Source organism: Dreissena polymorpha, chromosome 10 (genome assembly GCF_020536995.1).
Source record: "Dreissena polymorpha isolate Duluth1 chromosome 10, UMN_Dpol_1.0, whole genome shotgun sequence".
Classification (NCBI taxonomy): Eukaryota; Metazoa; Mollusca; class Bivalvia; order Myida; family Dreissenidae; genus Dreissena; species Dreissena polymorpha.
This window is the reverse complement of record NC_068364.1, coordinates 65718627-65745596: the sequence shown is the minus strand read 5'-3', so window position 1 is coordinate 65745596 and position 26970 is coordinate 65718627. Positions and strand designations below refer to the sequence as shown.

Sequence of the window (26970 nt, the reverse complement as noted above, 5' to 3'; positions counted from 1 at the left end):
CAAACAAACTGCTGAAGTAAGAAGTTATCTGTCGTTCTTGCTGTCTGATGTTTCGTTGGGAAAGCAGACGCAAATCTTGTAAAATGGTCCGTTATTACTTAATATTTATTTTTATAGCCACATTGGTACATTTCAAGCGTAAATAAATTCAAACAAACCAATTCAAGAGGGTAACACGATCGAAAAGATGTAATCGAGGACATTGCCTTTCACGAACATCAACAAACCCATGATCCCAGGCCAAAAGAACCTTGCATTTATTAAGGATGTTGTTCTGTCAGCCCCTTGATGAAAACCAGTGAAAACAATGTCATAAAAAGTTGCAGGTAGAATAAGTTGGTTTACATGATGCCCCGAAACGAACCCCTGTCTGTACAATACATTATTTCGTACAAGCGAATGTTGCCGTTTTCTTAAACAACGACATACCGACTCTGGTTCTAGACTACACAACCTTCTCGTTGGCTAACGGCCAGACAAACTATACAGCTTAACGCAAGAAATTATTATATTGCTCTACACACCAATTCAAATACCACAACTGGTCATCGCCATGTGGCTGAGCTGCAACATCGACCACTATCGACATACTGACACACTACATAGCAGAACATTCCGTACTTGTAACCATGTAAGCCTGCAAAACAGCCTTCACTGCGTCTGTAAAGAATACAGCTTGATTGACCGGCGAACGACTCAGAAAATCTTCATCAACATTAGTTTTACCGGATCGGTATTGGATACTGAAAGAAAAGGTTGATAGAGCAGCTAACTACCGATATGAAGTTGCATCTAACTTGGCCGTCGTCAGAACATAAGTAAGTGGATTAGTATCCGTCATTGCCTGAAAACATTTATTATACAGGTTACCGTTAAACTTATCCACGACAGAACACTTCAACGCTAAAATTTCCAGCTTGTGAGCAGGATAGTTTCTTTTATGCCTGAACAAGCCTCTACTCGCGCATGCAACGACGCGTGCACTGCATTCAAACTGCATTGATATAGCACAGCACCCAAACCGATGCTACTTGCATCGACGTTAATGATGAAAAATAGATAAAAATCAGCATATGCAGTTGGTGACGTCAATTTTGCACTTATTCCACAAATAGTTTAAGCTTTAAGGTGTATTCGTTTGTGTGTTGTTGTTTTTTTGGGGAGGGGGTGTTTACTTATCAACATTCCTATTAGACGAAGATCCTATCATGTTAAAGCGTTAATTCAATTAGTATTATACTGAAAGTTATTTATAAATGTCTACTTGGTTTGATATGCAAACTGTGGAATCGTATCGAAAATGTAAATCCATTACGTGTTTGATACAAACATTATTGCAAACATCTTTTTTATTACATTTAAATCAAACATGTCAGTAGTAACACATAAGTTAATCACGGTCACTCTTAATAAAAACAATCGCAAAATCAATAAACACATATATGTCACGCTTGTTATTAGCTTGATTAACCTTCGTTCCCAGCAAGCACATCATGCCTGTTGACAGTGCATACAATATTTACCAAAGTCATTGTGATAAACTGATAATTATCCATCTTTTACCCACATTCCTTGTAAAGTACGGGTTAATTTGCTCAGGCAGAAATCCAATGACGTAAGGCCGTCTGATTCTACACATACGCTATCTCTTGTTAGACAGCTGATGATGAACAACTAAAAAACATGAAAGTTTATCGAATTTAACAAGTGCATTATATGTTTAATTTTAGTTCTATAATTACCATGCATATACACCGAAAAAGTGAGCATAAAACAAGCCAATAGCTCACCCGTGTTCCTCTAAGCTCACTTTGCAGTATCAATTTTTGTTTACTTAAGATAAATCCTGAGAAATAGATTAAGTTAATTTGAACGCAATGCACGTTGTTTCCCACGCTCACAATAGAAGTAAAGTCAGCCATTCTTCTTTAGTAGCTTGACCGGTAAAATATCGATGGATAAATGTTTAATTGAATATTTTGCACTTTGAAACTACCCTTGGAAGATATATCAACAGGGTACGATGTTTGAACTTATAATAAATCATCATAAAATGATACTTTGTATCACTCATTTAGAATCCTGTATGGACGAAAAAGGATCAAGGTCAAGGTTTATGTTACACAAATAATCAATTGGGATCCTCTTAATTTTACGAGATATGGAGACAATTGAGCTGATACGGGAAAGTCATGAGAAGTAACAAATCTCAGGCGCAATATTGATAACGAGATTGTAGTGTCGTAAACGTCTTGTCGCAGTAGGCGATTTTTGAAGTTACGAATTTGAAAGCAACCAGATGAACTATCGGAAAAAGTACATTCTAATAAGACCCATTTGTTTTGATGATTTCATTAATATATAATTGGCCATTATATAAACATTAATCGATAGCATGTGCATATTGTGTTATTTTAATAAATGTCTATATTGAAAGGATCTGTGATCTAATCTTTTTTTTTTTTTATTCAATATCATTCATATAATGTAAACATTAGATGATCATACAACATAGTGATTGTACAAAGAAATAAAGTTCAGACATGTTATACAAGATCTGCTTATATATATAATTTTTTTTGTTAGAGAGAAAAGAAAAGAACAACTGAGGAATAGTTATGAAAAATGATGAGTTGTATAAAGTCGGAAGAAAGTATACTGGACTTGTGTGTTTTGTTGTATATTCACAGTGATCTTGTCAGATTGAAAAAAAAAATAAACAAAAAATAAACAAAACTATTTTAGAGAGATAAAATAATATTAGAGTGAAATGTATATTAGTGGACAAAACATAATGAGAATTTAATCCGATTCCATTTTTGTTCAAAGATTTGTAATGTGTCATTACTGAGGACTATTTCTTTCTCAATCTGGATTTTTAGTTTAATACTATGGACAAAACAATTAAAATTTGGTACTTGTTTTTTGTACTTCATGTTTAAGATAAAATATTTCATCAATATAACCATAAAATTCACAATATTATTACAGTCTATTGATTTCAATGAGTTTATTCCGAAACTTACATTTAAGAAAGATAGTTTAAGGTTTAGTTGATGTTGTTCAAGAAAAGATATTAATTGATTCCAAATAGGCTGGATGTGTTTGCACTCCCAAAAAAGATGTTCCATAGTTTCAATGTTTTCACTGCAGAAGTCACACAGATTTGAGTTAGAAAATTTGCATTTAAAGAGATATTTATTTGTAGCTATAATTCTATGGATGTATTTATATTGAAAATTTCTCAGTGTGCTTTCAGTAGTTGCTTTATATGGCATGGTAAATATGTGTTTCCAATTAAGTTCATTTTCTCCAAAAAGGACTTGCCATTTATTTTGGATTTTGGAGTTTTCTGTAGGGTTTTTAATTTGTAGTGTGTAAAATATTTTATTTGTGTTGTTTTTTCTTCCAAGTATGTTTTCTACAAATGTTGTTTGAGTACATGGTGTATTATTTGTATTGATTTCAGATTTAATATGTATGGGTATGCTTTTGATTAATGTGTAGTACTTCAGAAAATTATTTGAAGGTATTCTGTATATGTAGCATATATTATCAAAGGAGTACAAATCCTTAATTCTGTAGTCATATAATTGGTCGACATATTTAATGCTTCGTTCAAACCAGTCTTTATAGAAAAACGTCTTATTGTTTAAAGTTATGTCTTTATTATTCCATAAAATTGTTTTACTGCTGGTTTGGGTTTCTAAGTTATGAGTAACATCACTCCACGCTGATAGAACATCAGACAGAAATATGTTTGATCTAATCTTTGTATTAGTTGTTTGACATGTCTTTAACTATAATAGTAACCTCATATGTTAACAAATGGGTGGGGTAAATGTACCCGTATTTATTATTGTAATTACGTCAATTGTGTTTTAATACAAATATTTGATGCATCTAAGATATGTAATTAAACATGGCAATAACATGTTTGGATAAACGATTATTTACAGCATTTTTATATTTTACATTTTATGCAAATCACTATCAGTTTGGTTTTAATAAACGATAAATGTGCTTACATATTAATACTCTCCGAAGCAGGTTATTCCCAATCTATGATAAGTAAACGAGTTCAATATTGAAATGTTTTTCATTGATTTTCCAATTTTCAAGCTCGGTTATATTGCTTTAATAATTAATGCAATAATTTTAACGTATTAAATTGTTTATTTATTCAATACTTTTTCAATAAACTTCTCCGCCAGCAATACATTTATGATATTATTGGCCTTCTTTTATTATTAGAATAATTGTATCGCAGAATATAATCGTATATTCCTTAGTATTATATGGAAATATTAATTTAAAACAATGTCCAGTTTGTTATCAATCATATTTATAAATCAATCAGAAAATGACATATTTTAAGATTTGCGTGAGGTAAATGTACCCATAATATAAGCTTTTGGGGGAATGCCATCACAATAATCGTTTTATTTTTACTTCTTAGTCAGCGTTGTTTGTAATTTATCAAAATAAAAAACAAGTTGTGTGCAGTCAATATTTTTCAGTTAAATGCCCTGATACTACCAGTACTGACATTTTGTGCTATCCAGAGTCTTATCACGACCTTTTCAGCTATGTGATTTTTCTTGCCAAATTGAAAGAGTAACAGAAGAGCACTTTTGCGAAAGAAACTACATATATGTAGGATACAATAAGTGCTTACATAAATTATATTGCAATAAGTAATATATTTGACCTATTTTAAAACTGATTTGACTATTTTGATGTCAATGGCATGACTTAAAAAGACCAATAATAGACAATACAGTAAAAAACATTACATGTCAAAGCCAAGCGCTTTAAGACAAAAGATGACCAAAATATGTATCATGTATGCTATCTTGCTACATAAAAGCAATTTGTACCCATAGACACTGCCTCTTGTGACGAGGTCATGTTTTTTGTTAAATGTTAAATTGTATTTTCTTCTAGCTGTATTAATTGCATTAATTTGAAATCATTTAGGTTTTTATGTTACTTAGGATAGCCAATCCTAATGAAGCTTTGTAATTTAACCTTTAACAATCTTGTGGCGCCTTCTTCTTGCAGTACGTGTTCGTTTTTAGATGGCCGCGCTAGCGGGCAACTAATGTAGATGGGTTATTTCATCGTGCCTCAGAAAGTTACGATTCTGGTACTCTGGGTTGTATACGAGTATAACAATTAACTAATTAAATGGTTCTCTTTTATGTTTATTTAATTTGATTCGTGATATGATGAGGTTAATTTTGATGAATAAATAATTCTGAGCAAAGTTTGAGGTTTGGAGCTCATAGCAAAAGGTACACGTACTCAAATGTGTGTTTGCATAGACCGTTCCAAGCCGCGGACCCTGGATTAAGTTATTTCCGTGTTGTTGTTTGTTTAATGTTTTCAGTCGAGTTAATCGTGTAAAAATGTCATTTAAGTAAATAGCTCAATGCGTTCGGAGTACTATAAAACCGGTTTAAACCCCCATTATTTGGCATAGACCATTGCAAGGCAGTGACACCAGTTTTACTCCTGTGTGTGCATTTATTATGTACCTATGTGTCTTTTCGTATGCATTTCTTGGTGACTGACTGTTTGGAATTTAGTTCCTTGGCATAAATTTATCAACGTGATAACTTTATTGTATTACAAAGATTTGCTCCTTCTGTTTCGGCTGATTTTATGTGTATTTTAAATAATGCTTACATACATAATTATCGTAAATGTTGAAACACGTTATTACGATTGACATTACATAAAAATAAGAAATCTTAAACTTGATTGATATATAGTATTTGAATTATTGTTATTAGCAAGTCAGATTATTATAGGGGTATATAGAACCTTATGCAATTTAAAAGCTTTGACGCGTTTACATTATAGACAATACAGAAACTGCAACATCCTTGGTAATCTTCTTTTTCAGACGAGATATACTATTTTCAAACGCGATCGAATATATCGAATATATGTATTGCAAAAGGGTTATTACATATCAATCCTGATGCTAACTTCACTTATTCATATTTCATAACACGTGTGATGATAGCTCGATCGCGTTTGAAAAAAGTATATCTATTTATATATAGTATTATTTATCTGACAATGACCTTCATAATTGTGTTTGACTTTCCAAATCAGTATATTTTTATTGTTTCGTTCAATGTTTTGAGTCGAGTGTTCTTTTTATTGCTTGTTTTCATGTGTACTGTTTTTGTTAGTAATTTAAAGCTGGTAATAAATCAACTGGTAGCGATCAATCGATTTAAACATGGGAAATCAATTGATAACAATTGTAGTGAGTGCAATGTCAACACTTGGATTTCTGTTATCATTCAGTTGTTTGAAGGTGTAGCTGAGTAAGATCACTTTTTGTGGTAAATCTAAAACGGTAAAGATGCTTATAGAGTTGTCCGTACAAGGATTATTGACGTAAACGGAATCTTAAATTGTTTTAATAGGAGTCGAAATTCTAAATGTTCATTAGAAATTTTAATTTGTAACATAAACTGAATAAGCAATGTTCTACCGTCATATCTGACACATTCTCTAAAATTAACATGTGTATAGACTATTTCTCAATATTTGGCCAGATAATCTGTTCATTTAAAAAATTAAAAAACCTTTATTGTTTTTGCTAGAGCGTTTGTAAATAGAACAGTTGATATTTGGGGTGAAAATTCGGTTATTACATTTCACGTCTGACTGTAAAGAAGTTTAAAAGGTTTTGAACTATTTAACCGATTTCTAAATGTATACACGAAATATCTAGTGAACTTTAAATAACATCCTCTGATTAGACTTTAAAACAAGCATTGAAATGAATAATCGATTAATATGTAACACTCACATTGCAATGTATTGAAATCGTTACTGAATGTTATTAAGAATTATCAATTTTGGCATCTTTGTACATCAAATAAGTCAGTAGATTTTCTTCAAACTAAAAATTGTTTGTTAGTTTTTTCTTTAGTTTAGAAGGTTGGTAGATTATAAGTTTAGTTGCATATGTGTAATAAGTCGAAATAAGTAGTGTATGAGTTATGTTTACGCAATTCACTAGAATGTAGATTATTCATGCTAGTCTATCTCAAATGAATTCGAGAAGTTGAATATTATAATATGTGAAAAACTAGTAAAGTAACCTTAGTAGTGGTTGAAATGTTCTCGACTCCAAAAAGTCATTTAACCCATCCGCTTCGTCATCTTCAGTTATATTGAGGTCAAACTGAAACCTTTGAGTAAATGTTAACGTCGATTTCGTATTTCATTTCATGTTTTAACTAATTATCTGTTTATTGTTGAATATATATACTTTATGTTAAACATATTGTATACTGATACGTCGATAATACAAACTGCAGTACGACAAATATATACGAAATTCCCATTTTAACACTTTATGTATGATTATGGCATGTATATTTTTGTTATATATGACATTGGGTTTTTCACATGGCAATTACTTTCGAAATAAACTACGTGTACTTACCCTAAAAACCTCTAACGTATACGATACACGACAAATGTCATACTCTTACGTACTTCCACATTTGTATACAGCCAAAATTGACTTACGACTTACGACTTCATACAGTAGTGACCTCTAGTCATGACATTTGGCGTTTTCATTCTATAATACAGTACTGTATTTTTTCATTTCCACGTTTGAGGATTTTTTACCAGCTTCTAAAACCGTTTAACAACTGAGGTTGTTATCTTTCTGGTGAGTTCTATTAAAATAGGCATGATCTATGTTTAATCGATTTGAAAAATGCATCTGGATCGACACATGTTATTTTAGCAACGTTAAAAGACGCAGTGATATGTAAAATATAACCATATCTTCTATTGCGAAAAATTAGCATGTTTTTTTAAATAGTTAACTTCGGGTCTTATTATAACCGCATTAAATACTAAGTATTCGAAATAGTGAATGATAACTATTATTATATCGTTTCTGTGATATGGAGATGCACTCGTTGACCATATTTGTAAATACGTTTTAAATTACATTTTATGCGAAGAAACAAACAAAACTGTTAAATATAATCCGACAAAAACAACACTTTGGTTTAAACACTTAACAAATTAAAACCTTAATATTCATTTGAGTAACCTATTTAATGATTTTTTTTATGTATGTCAAGTATATCATATCAATACATAATATGATCTTGAATCACCAGGGCTAGATGCATATCTCAAATTGAAACAGTACGTTCAACTGTACAGATATTTTAAAGGTATATTAATATTTAGGTCACGAACAAGATAACAACCAATAATTGGCAATGAATTGTTACCATTATCAGTGAAAAACAAGATATGGATACTAAATACATTAATATAACGTTTATATACTTCTTTTATAAACATACTTCTTTAAATCTTATTATCAATCATTTACAATATGAATGTCCTTATTTATATATGAGAGGAAAAATGGTCTACATGTCCTCACAAGAAAGTATTATTGCATTTTCGTTGACGACTTTGAATATATTATCAAATTAAAACTCAAACGTATACTTATCATCACCATATACCATACTGCAGTCAGGTTCACTTTGTGACGGGCGATTTCTTTCTTTCTGACAGCCAAGCCTTTGACTTAACATTAAACTTTGGCAAACAAAAAGTCACAGTAGGTTGGCGTACTGGTCTCCCTCGGTGTAGTTGTTGAATCTAATGGAGGTGGTGATGAAAGTGATATCCTTATTTATTTGTAACAATAAACATTTTGGTAAATGTCGTCCGAGTTCTACCAGCTATTCATTCTCTGTTTGCCTTTGGTGTAATCATAGCACACAAAAACACCTTCTACCGTACCACTTCCACCCGTGTAATACAATCCTGCTGCTGATAACAGAAACTGGTCCGGTTTTATTTTGAGTTGACATGCGACAAAATTGTGTGTGTGTGTGTGTGTGTGTGTGTGTGTGTGTGTGTGTGTGTGTGTGTGTGTGTGTGTGTGTGTGTGTGTGTGTGTGTGTGTGTGTGTGTGTGTGTGTGTGTGTGTGTGTGTGTGTGTGTGTGTGTGTGTGTGTGTGTGTGTGTGTGTGTGTGTGTGTGTGTGTGTGTGTGTGTGTGTGTGTGTGTGTGTGTGTGTGTGTGTGTGTGTATGACTTCATCATACATTAGGTGTTCAGATTTGAACTCGCGTTCCTTAAAAACATTGAGGGTGACTATCCGTCTATAAATTTAATTAAAAGTTGAACACATTATTTTAAACTATACACTGTTTCACACTCTCTCACTAGTTGAAGTAGCGTTTCCTTCACAAACATTATATCATAATTTCCCATTTTACATAACTATGATCAGTTAGTGAACACTTTCTTCTTTAAACTCTGGAGACTATTTTTCAAGACCATATTTGCCGACATGTTATAATGTTATGTTGTTGTGTTGAAATAACTACGCACAGCTATGCTTTTTGAACTGCGCTAGTTTGTGGATTAATTACGTTTAACCCTCTTAACTTAAAAAATCAAAATGTATATACTTTGAAGTATGGTTCGAGGAGTCATTGATATAAGGAGGCTAATACAGTACCTGAGTTGTTTCCCATTGACAATAATTCAACATAAAATATGAGATGAGTGAAATTACCCGTTTCTATTAATATTAAATACTGTTGCGGATTGTAATAGTTGTATCGTTTTATGGTGATCGCAGGATTCGAACGAACGGGACAATATTAACAATTTCTATTTGATTTGAGCAAATTTGTCTATAGTTACAAACTACAGTTTTTTGTATTTTAAAAAAATGCCATGATTCGTTTTTTAACACGAGTTATATTTAAGTATGTGCCATTATGATACAATGGTTGCACTGTGCTGTCCCTTTAGTCTAAGAAAATGTCAGAGTCAACACTGTCAGTGTCAACTATTGAATCTTTAAAAAATAAAAATGCTAAGTGCCGTATTCAAGAGGCGTAAGCTGTTGTTTTTTTCATATGTTTGAGTCTCTGTCTCGTTAAAAAATAATTTTGGAATTGTATTTCATAGTCGGAATAAATCACTACTGGCAATATTGAAAAGTTAATTGAAGCGAAACGATACCTTTTAATGCTGCTTGCTTTTTCAAAATTGCTTTCACTTCACGAACTTATAGCACGAATTGGAAGAAAACATACTTTTTGACGCGCCAGATAAATAAGCAATGAAATGCATTTAAATTTAAACATGATTTCAAATTATTTATCATTAGTCTTGTTTAAATTATATCTATCGAAACGAAACGGATGCGAAACAATTCAATTATTTTTCGCATACTTGTTAAACTGGATAGATGTATAAAAATAGAACATGCATTGTAAATATTTGAATGTTATTTCGGACATTTTATTACTTAAGAACGAAAAATGTTTATCTATTTCAACATTGAGGATTTGACCCGCATTTTATTATCATGCTGATAAGATTGTAACAAGAACGTTTAACATTAAACTGTTGTACACAAATTTAAGACAATACGCAGATAAAACAGTGTCCCTCTATTTCTCCCCGACACACTTTAAACCAGTTGAAACAACAAAACTTTGTTTAATAACTTAATTCAGTCTGACCAACCAGTAATGAAAAGCTGACTGTTCCCGTGTTTTTGTCATGAGATTTGGTGGTTTTGATATTTCATGTCAGTGGGAGCCATCTTCGCATTTGTATTAAAATACGTGGCTGTGGTGGTCGAGTTTATCATATTTTGATTAACAACAAAAGAAAAATGAATGAATACAATAATTCATCTTAATTCATAAGTAGTAACTTGTTAAAGTTTTATATTTCTTGAAGATGGTACAAATATTTGCTTCAAAGTATAGAACGTAGCCGGTAAATTGTGTTAAGACCCATGTTCTGAGGTATATCGCCTATTAATTTTGTTGTCTTGACGATTTACACACGCATACGATACTTTGTGTGTTTGGCTGTTATGTATGAATGTTTTCTTAGTTCAGTACGTAACGTTTCTATTCAATGAGAGATATCCGCGTTTACAGTTGATAACGCATAACCGGACCTTGCATGTAAGTTATTGACCTGTATGTAAGCGATAATCGCAGGTGCACAAGTTTGATTATCAATATGTTGGTACTTCTTGTTTGATGTTTATTTGTTTGAGGTTTATTATAATTTTCAATGATTGTAACTTTTATCAAAATCCACATGAGTTGGGTAATTACATGGTTTTCATAAATTGCATCACGCTACGGTGCAATCATATCTTATTGTTTGCATAAATATCTTATTAAATGGGCATACATGTTGTCTATGTCAAACAGTTTAAACAATAACTAAACTTGATTCACCTTCAAGGAACGTTCAATGCAAAGAATTGCATGTTTACTATGTTTAATGACCTACCTAACCTTACCTAACACTTCTTCCACAAATATTATTCGTGTGTACTCGCATTTTGTTTTGTGTTTGTGTTTACTTATAAACCTTCATAATAAATGAGAACACTATTCTTTTTAAAGCGTACATTTAATAATTATTACACTGAAAATAATTTCTAAACGTCTTCTTTAATTTTTTTGAATATGCAAATTGTAAGAATCATATTAGACATGTAAATTCATTACGCATTTGATACAGGTTATAGAAAACATGTTTTATAATTCATTTAAATCAAACATTTCAATCGAGGGTAACACATAAATTTAATAACGGGCACTCTTAATTAAAGATCGCAAAATAAATAAACACATTTATGCTACACCGTTTATTAGCTTGATTAACTTTCCTTCGCAGCAAACACAGCATTCCTGTTGATCGCGCAAACTATATTTACCTAGGAATATGTGATTGGATGATAATTATTAATCTTTAACCCATGCCCGGCGTTATTTTACTCAGTAAGGCCATGGCGTAATGCAGTCTGATGTTGCACATACGGTCTACCACTAGTTAAACAGCTAATGATGAAAAAAAACATTATTAAAACCATTTAAACAATTAATAACGTGTTATATATATATATATATATATATATATATATATATATATATATATATATATATATATATATATGAAGCGGTAACAATGGTGCTTATTGAATTTTCTGAATAAGGGTAATTAACGTAAACGGAATCTAACATTGTATTTTTGGGACTCAAAATTTAAATATTTATTTGAAATTTTAATTGATTACATTAACGGATTAAAATATTTGGTTACATAAACGAATTCAACAATGTTCTGCCCACATAAATGACTCGTTCTCTAAATTGAACATATGTATAAACTATTTCTCAATATTTGTCCATATGATATAATGGAAAACCTGTCAGGTAATGCCATTGGGGCCCATCTGTTTATAATGGCACACCTGACGAGTAATGGCATTGGGGCCCATTTTGCTATAATGGAACACATGACAAGTAATGTCATAATTCATTGCATTATAAAACTATGATATATTATTTGCAAAATATTAATAGGATATGCATTAAAATTTAAAAACATTGTTCATTAGTATATGTTGTATTGCCGTTGTGAAATCATTTCTTTTAAGTTTTAACAGACTGGTGTTTATTTTACTTCATAGAATACATGTTTTTTGTTATAAATAATGAGATCAAACAGTCCGAGTATAGCGAGGGACCTTTTTATGTTAAATATTATTATACAATGTTTACGTTTATGTTTGTGTTGTATCATGAAACATGTTTGAGGTAACATGTTTAAATTTGTATTATTACTGAATACGCGTTTATTTGCTCATAACATGTTTGTCTATCCATGAGCAATTACGCATGTGTGTCCGTTATGTTCGAATTATTCTACGGTGAATAATGTTAAACATAATATGTATGATTGATGTATTAACAAAAACAATTGTAGAAATAATTTGGAACTGTGCATGCAGAACATATTGTGTACTTACCATCCTGTATTTAAAGTATCCAGCAATAACTGATTTTCATAGAATGTGTACCAGAAATTGTATTGAATTACGATTGAGCTAGAATATGTTTTCTTGAGAATGCATGAACATGTATATAACAATTGTTTCTGTTTTATTGATGTTAATAACATTTGCCATTTGAACTTTCTCTTTGATTTGTATAAAAACCGTTGATGCTATATTGCTTTAATGTGTTATGTCAATGAACATAATTCTGGAGATGGGCGTTTCGTAATGTCTGCGTTGACGTCTGTTTTACTCATCTTAAATATAGAAAATGTAGAATATATAATACACATGTAAGTTGAATATACATTATAATTAAAAGACGAAATTATTAAACCACTCCTCCAGAATATGTTTAAAACATTGCTGTAAAAGTCCGAAATAATTGTGTAACTTGATCATGTCAGTTTATGTATTGATTAGTTTTTGATAATTACAATGTTTTGTTTTTAAAATGTTGTTGTTATTGAATGCAAGTATGCAGCTTGAAACAAATACAGATCATGAAAATACTGCGTTTAATATTGACGGACTTTTTCTCAAAAAAATCACAAATATCGTACATTTCAATTGGGTTGGCGTAAAATGTATTGCACCTGCATTTTTAAGTTATGATGTACGGGATGCATATTTCAATTCCGTGCATTAATACAACAACGCAGAAACCATAGACGAAATGTCCACCTTGTTTGTAATATACTAGTACATACTATATTTTTCTAAAATTACATAACGGTGTATTTGTTCTATACGTTGAATTAATATTTTTCATTTTTAAACGTTTTATTTAATTTTATTTAAGCTACAGTAGGTGACACTTACTGTTACAAACATGCGAAGGGCAGGGAAATAACCAATGAAACTGTGTGTATAAATGGGTCGTGCTCTTTGCAAAGTAAGTTAAATGCATGTGCGTAAAGTGTCGTACCAGATTAGCCTGTGCAGTCCGCACAGGCTTATCCGGGACGACACTTGACGCCTAAACTAGATTTTTTGCTAAAGAGAGACGTTCTTTAATCGAAAAATATCATAAAATGTGCGAGCTGCACAGGCTAATTTGAGACGAAACTTACGCACATGCATCAAATCCCCTTTTCACAGCGCACGGCATAATTATATATCAGTACTAATAATTATTTTAGGCTTGTATTTTCGCCTTTTTAACAGTGGTTTAGTCATATCAACGCGTTCATTACATATCTCATAAGTCATGGGTAGACGAAATTGATCTAAAAAATTGACTAGTGGTAATTGCACATATATATGCCATTGCCTGACAGCTGCCTTTCTACAAAGAAAAGTAATGGACGAATGACGTATAAATGAATTCATGAACAACTTAAGTGGTCGTATCGGGATAGTACTTGTAATACCAACCAATTTATGAAATACCAATTAAGATAGCCGCGCCAAACTTACTAGTATATGCTTTGTTTTGTAAATTGTAGCTGCAATAGGGCTAGTGTGACTTGACCAAATCATCAATCTGATGTATTAATCTCTATTATTAAAAAAGTAAAACATGCAAAACTATTGTTATTTTGTTCGTTGTTTGATGGGATTGATCAACATTTTAAAAACGTCGTCCATGCCTATCAACACAAGTTGTACATCCGTTACTTCAAAATATATGTACCAGTAATTGCCTAAATATGGCAAATATTTAAAATGTCAATACCCATTCATGTAAAATGTGCTTAAACTATCACGTATGCGATAAGAAAACCAAACAACAAAGTTTACATGAATAGATTATAAAATATATATTACAGATTATGCCTGTTTCATTCTTGCAAGCATTCATACTATTAATATACAAAATGGTACGGGTGGCAATTCCATAGCAGTATTTTGGAACACAACTGCAAGCGGTTTCTAAAATAAAATCGCGATGGCTGTCCTAAAAGCCAAACCAGTGCAAATTTCACAATGATTTTTTTCAGAATTGGTATTATTTCAAGAAAGTTGTGTATAATTAAACGAAAAATACACAAAGAACATAAATGCAAAGTATTTGTACAACGGCATAGACTTCTTGTATATAACAAAAACAATACAAATTAAATGCAAATGAGTGCGCGCCAAGAAACAAATCCGTTTAAACATCATAAAGACCCAGCGTGTAGTTTCGGACAAGAACATATATATATATGGCCATCATACCACGTCCCATTGTGGGTATCACACTAAGTCCCTTAGTGGCCGTGTTTTAGACGTTTTTTTTCTATTTTTTATTGTTGTACAGTGTCACCCTAAAAATACTGCTATCGCACCCTAAAAATACTGCTATCAAATAATTTGTAAATTCAGCAAGTGCTTACGCACTTGTGTCGTTGGCAGAAAGTTTGTCTTGCATCATTAAAGTGAATAAGTTCATGAACTTTGGCAGAACTACATTAAAGTGAATTAATCGACTTATAATGAAGCGGATCCAATAAAGTGTAATATAACGATTCCAATAAGGAGTAACATAAGAGGTCTACTGAGCTGCCATTTTACTAAGACAGTATAACATCGGGTCTAATGACTTGAAAAGTAAACGATCGATTGATGTTTAATGAATTTGGTCTGATACTATAAAAACTCCGGGTATTATACCGTGTAACAGAACGGGTATTATACCGTGTAACTTATGGTTTAATACTGTCTTAAATATCGGTTTTATTTAGCTGTAACGGAAACGGTCTATTTACGTGTAATGCAACAGGTAACAAAACGGAAATTGTACAGTAAAACATAAGGCGGCGTAAAACCAAGAAGCACAACGGGTTAAATGACGTGTATTATAATTGGTCTAATGATGTTTAACATATCGGGTCTAGAACCGTGAATATTAAGGCGTATCAAAACTTGATCCTTACGGGTCTAACGGATGTTTTTTAGTGTAAACGTTACGCTTGAACAGATTATTAAAGTACCGGGTCTTCGGACGTGTTAAGAAATGGGTCTAATGCTGTGTACCATGTGGAAATAAAGGGCCTGATATTGTTTAATCTAACGAGTATGTACATTACGTATGCATACATATATATTCAATTAAATTAATCAAACAGTGGTAGAGTTACATCGCATAATAAATATACATGCATCTTTATTTATTTATTTTTAATTTATCGCAGTTTTGAATCTTCAGAAAACAAAATGAAATGGCTAATATTTTCTTTTAAGAAAATATGGACATAAAACAACGTACGTGTTTATCAATTTATCTAAGTCTCACAAATGACCTACACAAATGTAATAGACATTTTTATTTTGTGACACGTGTAAGACACCTGCAACTTAAATATAAACCTCTCAGCAACATGTTTGATTCCACGCGCCCAAACAATACACTCCTCAGCATATGTATCAATTTCACGTGTCAAAACAATAGATACACTCCTTAGCACAATTAATTATTTCACGTGCCACTACAAAATTCGTAACCTCTCATTCACTAGCGAGAGGAACAGATGAGACATCTTGCAATTACATCGTCCGTAACATGTAGCTTTCTGTAGAAAGTTCACAATTGTGCAGTTCATCTTAATGAAGTAACGATAGTCGTTTTAACAGAGATCATCGTTCTAAGAACGACAACTCAGGATGTGTTTTAAACACTTGCTGCCACGGCATTACTTCCCTTAAATGATTATATATACATTTCACGAAAAACAATGTTATTATCAACACATAAAGTACGACAAACGCATTTATAAAAATTATATAATTAAATACTTTAGAATGTTCATAATAAATTAGTTATTAAAGTTCAAGCACTACAATCAGAATCATTCATGAGAATGCGCAATTTTAAATGACACGGTTGGTTTAACTTCGTTTACATCGTCACATTTCGTGGCACTAATTTCGACGGGCATCGGAAGGCCTTCGGCAGAGTTCGTGCACTCCTCGGGTATTTTCGACATTTTGTGTTCGTGATCATGGTCATGGTGATGCTTGTGTTTGTGATGAAAAGCTGCTTGCAAAGAAAAACGTCTGTGTGTTTGTTTCCGGCCTCCGCGACGCTTTGAAATATGTGGGTTATCTCGCCTCATATTTCGCGTTTTGTAGACTTGTAACTGAGTATACAGACGCTTCAACTCGGCCTGGAATACTAACATACATGTTGTCACAAACAAACAATTGGATAAGTCAGCATGGTTGTAATGTGTTTGTTAAATTATTTAAACTAATGAAGTGTTTATAATATAAAGTATTCAATTATAAATTGTTAAATCTTAAATCATGAGAAAAAAATATGCTTAGTAATAAGCTAATACTACATATCGTTACTATAAATAGTAAGAAAATGAGTCGCGAGCGGGCCGTTATTTGTATCCTGCGGGCTTATATAAATGTTCCACAACGTCCGAATTGCTGCCAGTTAAATTAACATAGTTAAGCTTAAACCGTTGTGTTCCGCCATACGTTATCAAATTCGTTATTAGTTGCATGAAAATAACAGTACGGAAAGCTGGTTTTGCCAATAGATTTAAGTGAAGGCACAATATTTTGTGATATGCAATATAAACGAAAACACACTGCAGAGCTTTGTCGGACGTCTGTAATCGGCCCTAGCCGCATAATGGCCCTCTGGCTGTTATGTCGGCAGCGGTCCGATTATAGACGTCCGACCCAGCTCAGCCGTGTTCTTCCGGATCCACATCCGCTTAACTGACGTCACCAACGTCGACGTCGCCGTTAGACGAGATGCCAACGTTAATTTCATAGCTTCCGGTGCCATATTATCGGGGACGTCTGACGTTGAGTAAGCTCTGTTGCGAATGTTTATGTCGTCCAGAGGCCTATGGGCGTACCAAAGTTGCGAAGAAAAACACATGCAAAAATTATCTCTGGCGTTTGTTGTAAGTGTAACGTTTCTTTTAAAACCGATTTATTAACTTAGTTCTATCTCATGATGAAGATTTGACGGATTATGGGAAATAGAACATCATGACGCATATACCAGATTCATTTTTAGAAATATGTATATTTTACGCGATTTCTTGCTTTGTCGTTTGTCAATTATTATGTAAAACAATCAATTATTGTGGTTATTAAAAATCTTAAAATGGTTTATCTTTGTAATGCTTAGTTTCATGACAACCACACTCCCGTTCAGTTCAATTGCACTCTCTCTCCCGTTCATGTGTATGACACAACCTCTCCAGTTCAGTTCCATGAAACTCATTTTCGAGTTCAATTCAATGGCACTTTCTCTTTCGTTCAGTTCAATGGCATTCACTCTCTCGTTCAGTTCAATGGCATTCACTCTCTCGTTCAGTTCGATGACACTCACTCTCTCGTTCAGTTCGATGACACTCACTCTCTCGTTCAGTTCAATGGTACCCACTGTTCCGTTTATTTGTATGACACAGCCTCTCCAGCTCAGTACAATGGAACTCACTCTTTAGTTCAGTTCAATGGCACTCACTCTCCCGTTCAGCTAAATGTAACACACTCTTCGTGTAGTTAAATTGCACTCATTATCCCATTTGATTAAATTGTGCCCATGTTCCCGTTTAATTCAAGGGCACTCACTCTCCCATTTGGTTTAATCACTCTTCAGTTAAGTTTTGTGAAATGCCCTCTTTCGTTCAGTTTTATGACATTCGGGTTTCTCGTTTAAATCGTACGTTCGATTTTATGAAACTCATTATCTCTCCCAGATTTTATGACACCCACTGTCTTGTGAGGTATTCTCACACCAATTATCGGTTTAGTTTTATTACATCCATAATTTCCAATAACTAACGTACAACATAATACGCCATTCCAGCGTGGCTACCTACCTTCCGTACAACATAATACGCCTTACAAGCGCGGCCCAGTAACCTCAGTTCTACATAAGACACCTTTCAAGACTTTCAGTTACCTCTGTACAAAAAAATGCATAACAATCATTTGAATATGCAACCCACCGTACAACATAAAAAGCCCTAATATGCTTTGCTACTCATCGTACAACATAACTCGCCAAGGATTCTGCAAACTCATCATAAAACATTAAATGTGAAGTATGCTGCAAACTCACCGTACAACATAAAACGTCAAGAATGCTTCAAACTCAACGTACAACATAAAACGTCAAGAATGCTTCAAACTCAACGTACAACATAACACGCCAAAGATGCTGCAAACTAATTGAACAACATAAGACGCTTATTATGCTCAATCTCACCGTACAACATAAAATGCCAAGGACGCTGCAAACTCGTCTTGCAACATAAAACGGCATAGATGCTGCAAATACGCCGTACAACATAAAACGCCAAGGATGCTGCAAATTCACCGTACAACATAAATCGCCAAGGATGTTGCAAACTCATCGTAAAACATAGAACGCCAAGGATGCTGCAAACTCGAGCATGATGGTGAGCGAGATGTAGAGGCCATCCCGGACCACCGCTGACGCCGCCCTAACTTGGTAGCAGAGGTACATGCCAAACAACAAAAACAAGCCAAACAACAAAAACAAGATTTCAGCTGGAAATAAATGGTGGAAAAAATAAGAAAAAAGTAGAAACAAATTTTGTGGTGAACAGTATTATCACAGTTTCCGTAACGATATTTGTTGCGCAGAATATCACAGTGTCTATGTCGTTTTTGTGTCCAGTATTATTGTCAAAGAGTCCATAACGATGATTGTTCAGCATAATAAGATTGCCCATGTTGATGTTATGTTAGTCAGAATTATGTCCATATCGGTGTTGTATTGTACAACAATTAGAGAGTGATCATGTCGGTGTTGTATTGTACAACATTTAGAGATTGTCCATGTCGGCGTTGTATTGTACAACATTTAGAGAGGATCCATGTCGGCGTTGTATTGTTCAACATTTAAAGAGTGTCCATGTCGGTGTTGTATTGTACAACATTAAGAGAGTGACCATGTCGGTGTTGTATTGTACAACATTTAGAGATTGATTATGTCGGTTTGTATTGTACAACATTTCAAGAGTGATCATGTCGGTGTTGTATTGTACAACATTTAGAGAGTGATCATGTCGGTTTGTATTGTACAACATTTCAAGAGTGATCATGTCGGTGTTGTATTGTACAACATTTAGAGAGTGATCATGTCGGTTTGTATTGTACAACATTTAGAGAGTGATTATGTCGGTGTTGTATTGTACACTATTTAGAGAGTGATCATGTCGGTGTTGTATAGTATAACATTTAGAGAGTAATCATGTCCGTGTTACTTTGTTAAATTTCAACGTTTAGACCATTCCTCTGGTGCGTTGTGTAACATTATCAAAGTGACGATGTTGAGTTGTACAACATTAGCATATAGTTCAAGCCTTATAATGTGTTATGCAACATTCCCACATGCTCATGTTCATGCAGACAAAATGCGTCATGTGGTAAGCAAACATTATCTTAGTATACATGCTAATATCAACTCGCGTGGTATCTTTCACAACATTAACATACAGTCATGTCGGTGTTGTGCTTTGCAACCGTGATCATGTCGGAGTTATGTTGTGCAACTTTTACATAGAGTCTATGACTCTGTTGTTTCGTGCAATATTATCAGAGTGTCGATGTTGAGTGTCACAACATAAGCATAGAGCAAAAGCCTATTAATGTGCTAAACGACATTCTCGTCATTTTAATTCATTTCGGAAATAGGTTGTACAACATTATCATCGGGGCCATGTCGGTGCTGTGTTGAACAACATATAAATTGAGTCGATCACGATGTTGTGTTATTCAACATAATCATAAGGTCCATGTCGGTATTATGACGCACAACCTAATCAAATAGTGCAAGTCGGTATTAAGTTGTGCAAAGCGAAACAGTCAAAGTGGGATAAATTTCTTGCTCAGGAAATTCCAGTGGTCAGTGCGGGATTCGAACCAGGAACCTCTCGATCGTCCTACCATTTGACCACTGCTCCTATGGTCTTCTTTGTTATGTTTGTGCGATTTAAAATAAAGTATGGTCTTGATTGATTCTTTTTAAACATAGCCATGTTCTGTTTGATCCCTTTGCAATTCATGTGTTTCTTTGGCCCTTTTGTTACTGACCTCTACGTCTTACCCGTAATACGTTTCTAAACGTGTCGTTTTACACAAAACGTGTAATTTCAGGGAGTCCCGCCGCTTGCACGCGACATTCCGATCCATAGCAATTAGGTTATTTTGAGGCTCTACCATTGATGTCTACGAAAACATTAGAACGCCACATATATTGGTTATAATTAAATACAATCTTAAGATAGGGCAATAGGTAAGGTTTAAACTTCGTATGATTTACCGTAAACCATCAGGGGAGGCAACCGCTTCGTACAGTTAAGGTCACAATATATTAAATATTTACCTTATTTACCTTACATTATTCAATTTAAAAGCGACAACTTCAAGCGAAAATAAATGCACACACAGACTCCCATAAGCACATCTTTTCTAAAAATAGGCTGAATATACATATTTAACAATAAAACGGATATGTCATGTAATTTGAAAGAAAGAACTTAACACAAATTAAAATCGACTGTTTGTGCACTTTCTTTTTTACGGCCGTGTTCCAGTGGAATGTAATCTGTTTGAGCTCAATGTTTTACTATAGCCTCCTATTTAACGTGATGAAGACGATAACAACTACGATTTCCCCTTTCAATATCTTAAGAATATATAACCAGAACAACTGTCGAAAGTGTAAAACTTACCTACGAGTAAAATATGTTGATTTATTTAGAGAGTACAGCTACATAGCTCGATTATTTAGTATAATGTTACAGTACTGTCGTGCGCAGTGAAGCGAACAATAAATTCGATCCATTATGCAAACCTATGCAAATTCAAGTGTGTTTGTCAACGGAATTTACATCATTTAAGATATTAACTTGGTTCGACAAATTACTGTTTGCTCTAATAAAAAGTTATGCCCATTTTAATTAATAGGCGTAACTGCTGTGCGAGGTCGGAGTCAACGGTCTCTGTGGAGTATTCTACCACACGGACCTGTCTATCCGTTATCTGAGCTGACCCTATATTAGGTCTCAGTCTATCAGCGAGGCGCCCTCCTGTACATGTAACACATGGTGACCTTATTGCGTGGAAGATAAATAAACGGTTGCACAGTGACCATATGATAACGTGTTTATACCAACGTGTACATGACATTATTAAACGTAAATATTCACTATCAACTCTTAACTTACATGGCGCCTATACATTCAATACCCGCTTTATGACAACACATCATTCCGTGTATTTAATATTCGCTTGTGGACAATAATTCTAAATTATACCTTTCAATTATATGACAGATTCAGGCACTTTAAATTTTATTGTATACTTGTTAAACTAGATGAATAAACAAAATAGAACAAGCATTGTTAATATTTGATTGTTATGTCGGAAACTATACTACCAAAGAATGAGATGTGTTTATCAATATCGACTTTAAGATTTTATCCGCAATTTATTATCGTGCCGATTAGATTGTAACACGGACGTTGAACAGTACAATGTTGTACACAATTTTAAGACAGTAAGCAGATACAACAGTTTCCTTTTCTCTCCTCGACACGCTGTTTACCCATTGAATCAATGTTATTTAATAGCGTAATGCAGTCTGACTAACCAATAACGGGCTGTCTGTTGGCGTGGCTGTGTCACCTGATTGGGTTGGTTTTTTGCACTTGAGCGTCTGCAAACTGCGCATTTGTATTGAAATCCGTGTTTGAGGAGGTCGAGCTCATCATATTTACATTTAGAATAAAGGATATGAATTAATGAATACTCTAATTAATCTTACTTTGTAAGTATATTGTTATTGTTTGATATTTGTTGTAGATGGTATAATTATTTGCTTTAAATTGTACAATATAGCCGGGTAGATGTGTGTAATGGGCTTTGCTATATGGTAACTCACCTATTGATCTTGATAATGTCTTAACGATTAACACACCAGTACCATACTTTTTATGTTTCGCTGTAATATGTGAATGTTGTCTTCACTGTATGTGTTATTTCAGTACATTAGTTGTCTGTTTAATGAGATATATCCGCGCTTAGAATTGAAAACCGGGCCTTGCACGTAAAGTTATTGACCTTCATTTTAGCGATAATCGCGTTTGTGCACGTTTGTTGATCAATATTTTCGTATTTCTGTATCGTTTATGGTTTATTATCATTTTTGACGATTGTAACTTTTATCAAATTCACATGAGTTGGGTATTTACATGGTTTTCACAAATTGCACCACGCTTCGATTCAATCATATCTTATAGTATGCTTAGGCATGCGCATAAATGTGGCCCATGTCAAACAGTTTAAACAAATACTTAACTTGAATCAGCGCCAAGGAACGATCAATACAAAGCATTGCAGGTTTTACTTTGTATAAAGACATGGCTAACCTAGCACTTAGTCCACAAAAATACTTTAAAGCTTTTAGGTTTATTCGTTTGTACTTTATGTTGGGTTTGTATTTACTTATATTCATTCATAATAGATAAAGATCCCATCCATGTTAAAGCGTTAATTAAATTATTATGACACTGAAAATACTATGTAAACGTCTAATAATTATGACACTGAAAATACTATGTATACATCTACTTGAATTTGTTTTAATATGCAAACTGTAAGAGTCATATCCGAAATATAAATCAATTACGCGTTTGATACATGTTATTGCAAGCATTTTTTTAAATTTATTTAAATCAAACTTGACAGTCGAGAGTTACACAGACCTGAATCACGCTCACTCTCAATAATAAAAAAATAGCAAAATAAACGAACACATTTATGCCACGCTTTTTATTAGCTTGATTAACCTTTGTTCGCAGCAAGTCTGATAACCGTGCATACAATATTTACCCAAGAATAAGTCTCCATCTTTTACCCATGTTACTTGTAACGTAAGCGTTGTTTCGCTCAGGCAGCAACCCAATGACGTAAGGCCTTCTGATGTTACACATACGCTCTACCTCTAGCAACACATCTGCTTATGAAAACGGAAAAAATATTTTCAACCATGAAAGTTTTATGTAATTCAACAATTGCAATATATGTATGCATGCATTTAAGTTCTATGAATACCATGCGCACATACCGGAAAATTGAGCACAAAACATGCCTAAAGCTTATCCGTATTACTCTATGCTCATTTTGCCGTATCAATACTTGTTAACTTAAGTTAACTTATGAAAAATGTATTCAAGTTAGCTTGAACACAAGTAATGCAATGCACGTTGTTTTCCACGCTCAAAGTAGAAGTAAAATCAGACATTCTACTTGACTAACTTGGCCGGTTCAATACCGATAGATAGATGATAGATTAAATGTTTTACACTTACAAAACGTCCATGTTAGATATATCCACAGGTTAAGTTGTTGTATCTTGTACTTAAACATTATATAGAGATACTTTGTATCAAAACCGTCTATTTAGAATCATGTAGGTAAAAATGGGATCAAGATCGAGGTTTATGTTAAAAAAATAATGAAACGGGATCCTCTTAATTTTACGAGAAACGGGGATAATAAAGTAAGTAAATACCGTTACTGTTTTTGGCTAGAGACTTTATACATAGCACATTATACAAATAAAAATTGATATTCGGGCTGGAAAATCGGTTACAAAATTTGACGTCTGACGGTATAGAAGTTTACAAATGTTTTGCACTATTTTACCGATTTCTGAATTTATACACGCAATATAAAGTGAATTTTAACTAACAGCGCACAGTTGAGTCCTGTAAAACTTTTAGCAAAAATAAATCAATTAATTATCTATTTATATGTTATACTAACATAGCACACACATCTGTATTGAAATTATTACTGAGTGTTGTTAACAATTATCAATATTTGCACATCAAAGTAGTCAGTACATTTTCTTAAAACTAAAAAATGTTGCTTTTTCATTAATCAAGATAGTTGATTATAAGTTAACTTGAATATTTCTATGTATAAAGCCGAAATAATTTGTGTATGAGTTATGTTTATCTAATTGGACAAACTAGTAAGTCACCTAAGTAGTGGTTGAAAATTATCTTGACTCCTAAAAGTCATGCAAACGATTAGTTTCGTCGTCTTCAATTATATAAAGGTAAAAATGACACCTTAGGTTAAATGTCAAATCCAATTTCTTGGTTTAAAGACATTTCGTGTGAGACATTATATATATATATATATATATATATATATATATATATATATATATATATATATATATATATATAATTCCTAGCAAACAGGGTGTGGTGGGTGGGTTTTTAAACAATAACTTTCAAAATTGCAACAAGTTTCTGCAGCGCTGGAGAGAAAAGGAAGTGGAATAGACTATTATTTTTACCGTTCCTGAATAATTTCGTCGTTGTCAGCTTATTTGTTTACATGCCGTACGTATATGCTAAGAGACGAAAAAGTTCGAAACTTCAACAAAATAACCCGGTTTATTTTATAAAACAAATACACCACAATAATTCACTAATACAATATTGAATCTTCTTTCAACAGCCTATCTGCTGGAGAGACAACCAGGTACTGGCTGAGTTATCGTTTATAAATTAATCTAAGGTTTCAATATGTACATTTACATTCTGTATTGGATTTATTTTCAATTATCAAAAGTTTGTCACAATAACATGCATATAAATTGAATATCAATGTTCCATAAACAACTTTAATCCTTTTAAATTCCACCTTTTCAGAATAGTTTAGTTCCTTCGGGTCTCTTGTAAGCGACCTATGGCCGTTAGGCCCTCTTGCTTTAAATTTAAACATATGTACTTTTATTGTAAGTATTTCGGAATGTTTTTATTATTATACAGCAAAAGTTGAAAGCTCTTTATGGTTGAATAAAGTATTGAATAATTTATACTTAAGTGAATAATTGTGTTTGTATGTTGATTTTGTTAACATTGTTCATGTTCATTTTGTTTAATTGCAGTATAACAAATACACGTTAGTGTTTTTGCCGTCGTCAACACTGTTAAAGTCATATATGTTCACGCTTGGGCAAAATGGAAATTTAAAATACAAACATAGAACAGGTTGAATACATAAACCACTTACTAATGAAAATGATAAAATTATCTGATCGGAATGTATGATATTAAATAATAATCTGTTAAATAATAGAGCGATTGCGGATTTATTTTGCATCGATGATTTGCAAAAAGGCGTATATATCCCGGGAAGGAATTTTTTATTTCATTTAACCTTTTTCTTGCAATTATAATTATTTTTGATTATACCAAATATTATATAATGTATTTTTAAAAACACTCAACAAAACTTGTTATCAACGGAAATCATTGAAAAAGTTAGTATAGATAGACACTAAACATACTGATCAGTATATTGCTTCTTAATGTTCGAGTGACACGTAAAGAAGTAATACATCAAACATGTTCGCATTGTTTAAGTACATATATGGACGTTTATGTCGTCTTTCCTGTTTGAAGTTTTAAAATACGCACGTATCGCTAACAAATTTCAAGCGTTGTGTACCAACATATCTTACCGAACAAGGGTCTCATTGACAGGTGTTAATCCAATCTAAAGGCCAGGTCACACAGAGCACGTGCAAAAAATGGTGGACGTCGTCGTTAGTGGTAATTTCTGGTCAATGTTGGCTTGGCTGCGCTTTGACGTGCTTTGTACTTGGTCTGGCCGTCAACGGCTGTTCCACTGTTGAAACAATGCCTAACTACGGCTAACCAGCCGCGCGTTAGATTAGAAATAGGTTCGCTCGTGTTTTAACGCGGGGAAAAATTAGGCAAGATACCACGGCAAGTATCGGCCTTATCGCGCCTTTAGTACGGGTGATCACGGGTTGAGCACGATCGTAAAACGGGAACTCCACTGCCATAGCAAAGTCTAAGCACGGATCGGTTTAGTTGGAATCGCAACTTGCCTTGTATAAAGCGGCCGCGCACGGCTGGTCCTCACAGGTCGCTCGATCTTCAGTGCTGTCCTTGATTAGTCTTTGCAGATTACACAGGTTAATCTGGGTTGACACTTTGCGCACATGCATTAAACCCTTTGTTCTCAGAGCGAGGCTCTTGTGTTTGCAAAACAAACATAATTCGCAACACAGGAACCTATCCGACC

At 33.3% G+C, this 26970-nt stretch overlaps 2 protein-coding genes across 9 annotated transcripts in view; one reads left to right on the top strand and one right to left on the bottom strand.

The window, feature by feature from the left end:
- Positions 1–26970, bottom strand: part of LOC127848640 (receptor-binding cancer antigen expressed on SiSo cells-like) — a 360763-nt gene that overhangs the window by 59149 nt on the left and 274644 nt on the right. The gene's annotated exons all lie outside the window — the stretch shown is intronic.
- LOC127848625 (uncharacterized protein CXorf38 homolog) overlaps positions 1–26970 on the top strand; it is a 73478-nt gene that overhangs the window by 3214 nt on the left and 43294 nt on the right. The window contains exon 1 of one of the 7 annotated variants that reach the window (XM_052381196.1): positions 22553–22663. The exons of the other annotated variants lie outside the window; for them this stretch is intronic. The gene's annotated coding sequence lies outside the window, so the exon portion shown is untranslated. Of the gene's footprint in view, positions 1–22552; positions 22664–26970 lie in introns of those variants that run through there. 7 annotated transcript variants of the gene reach the window in all.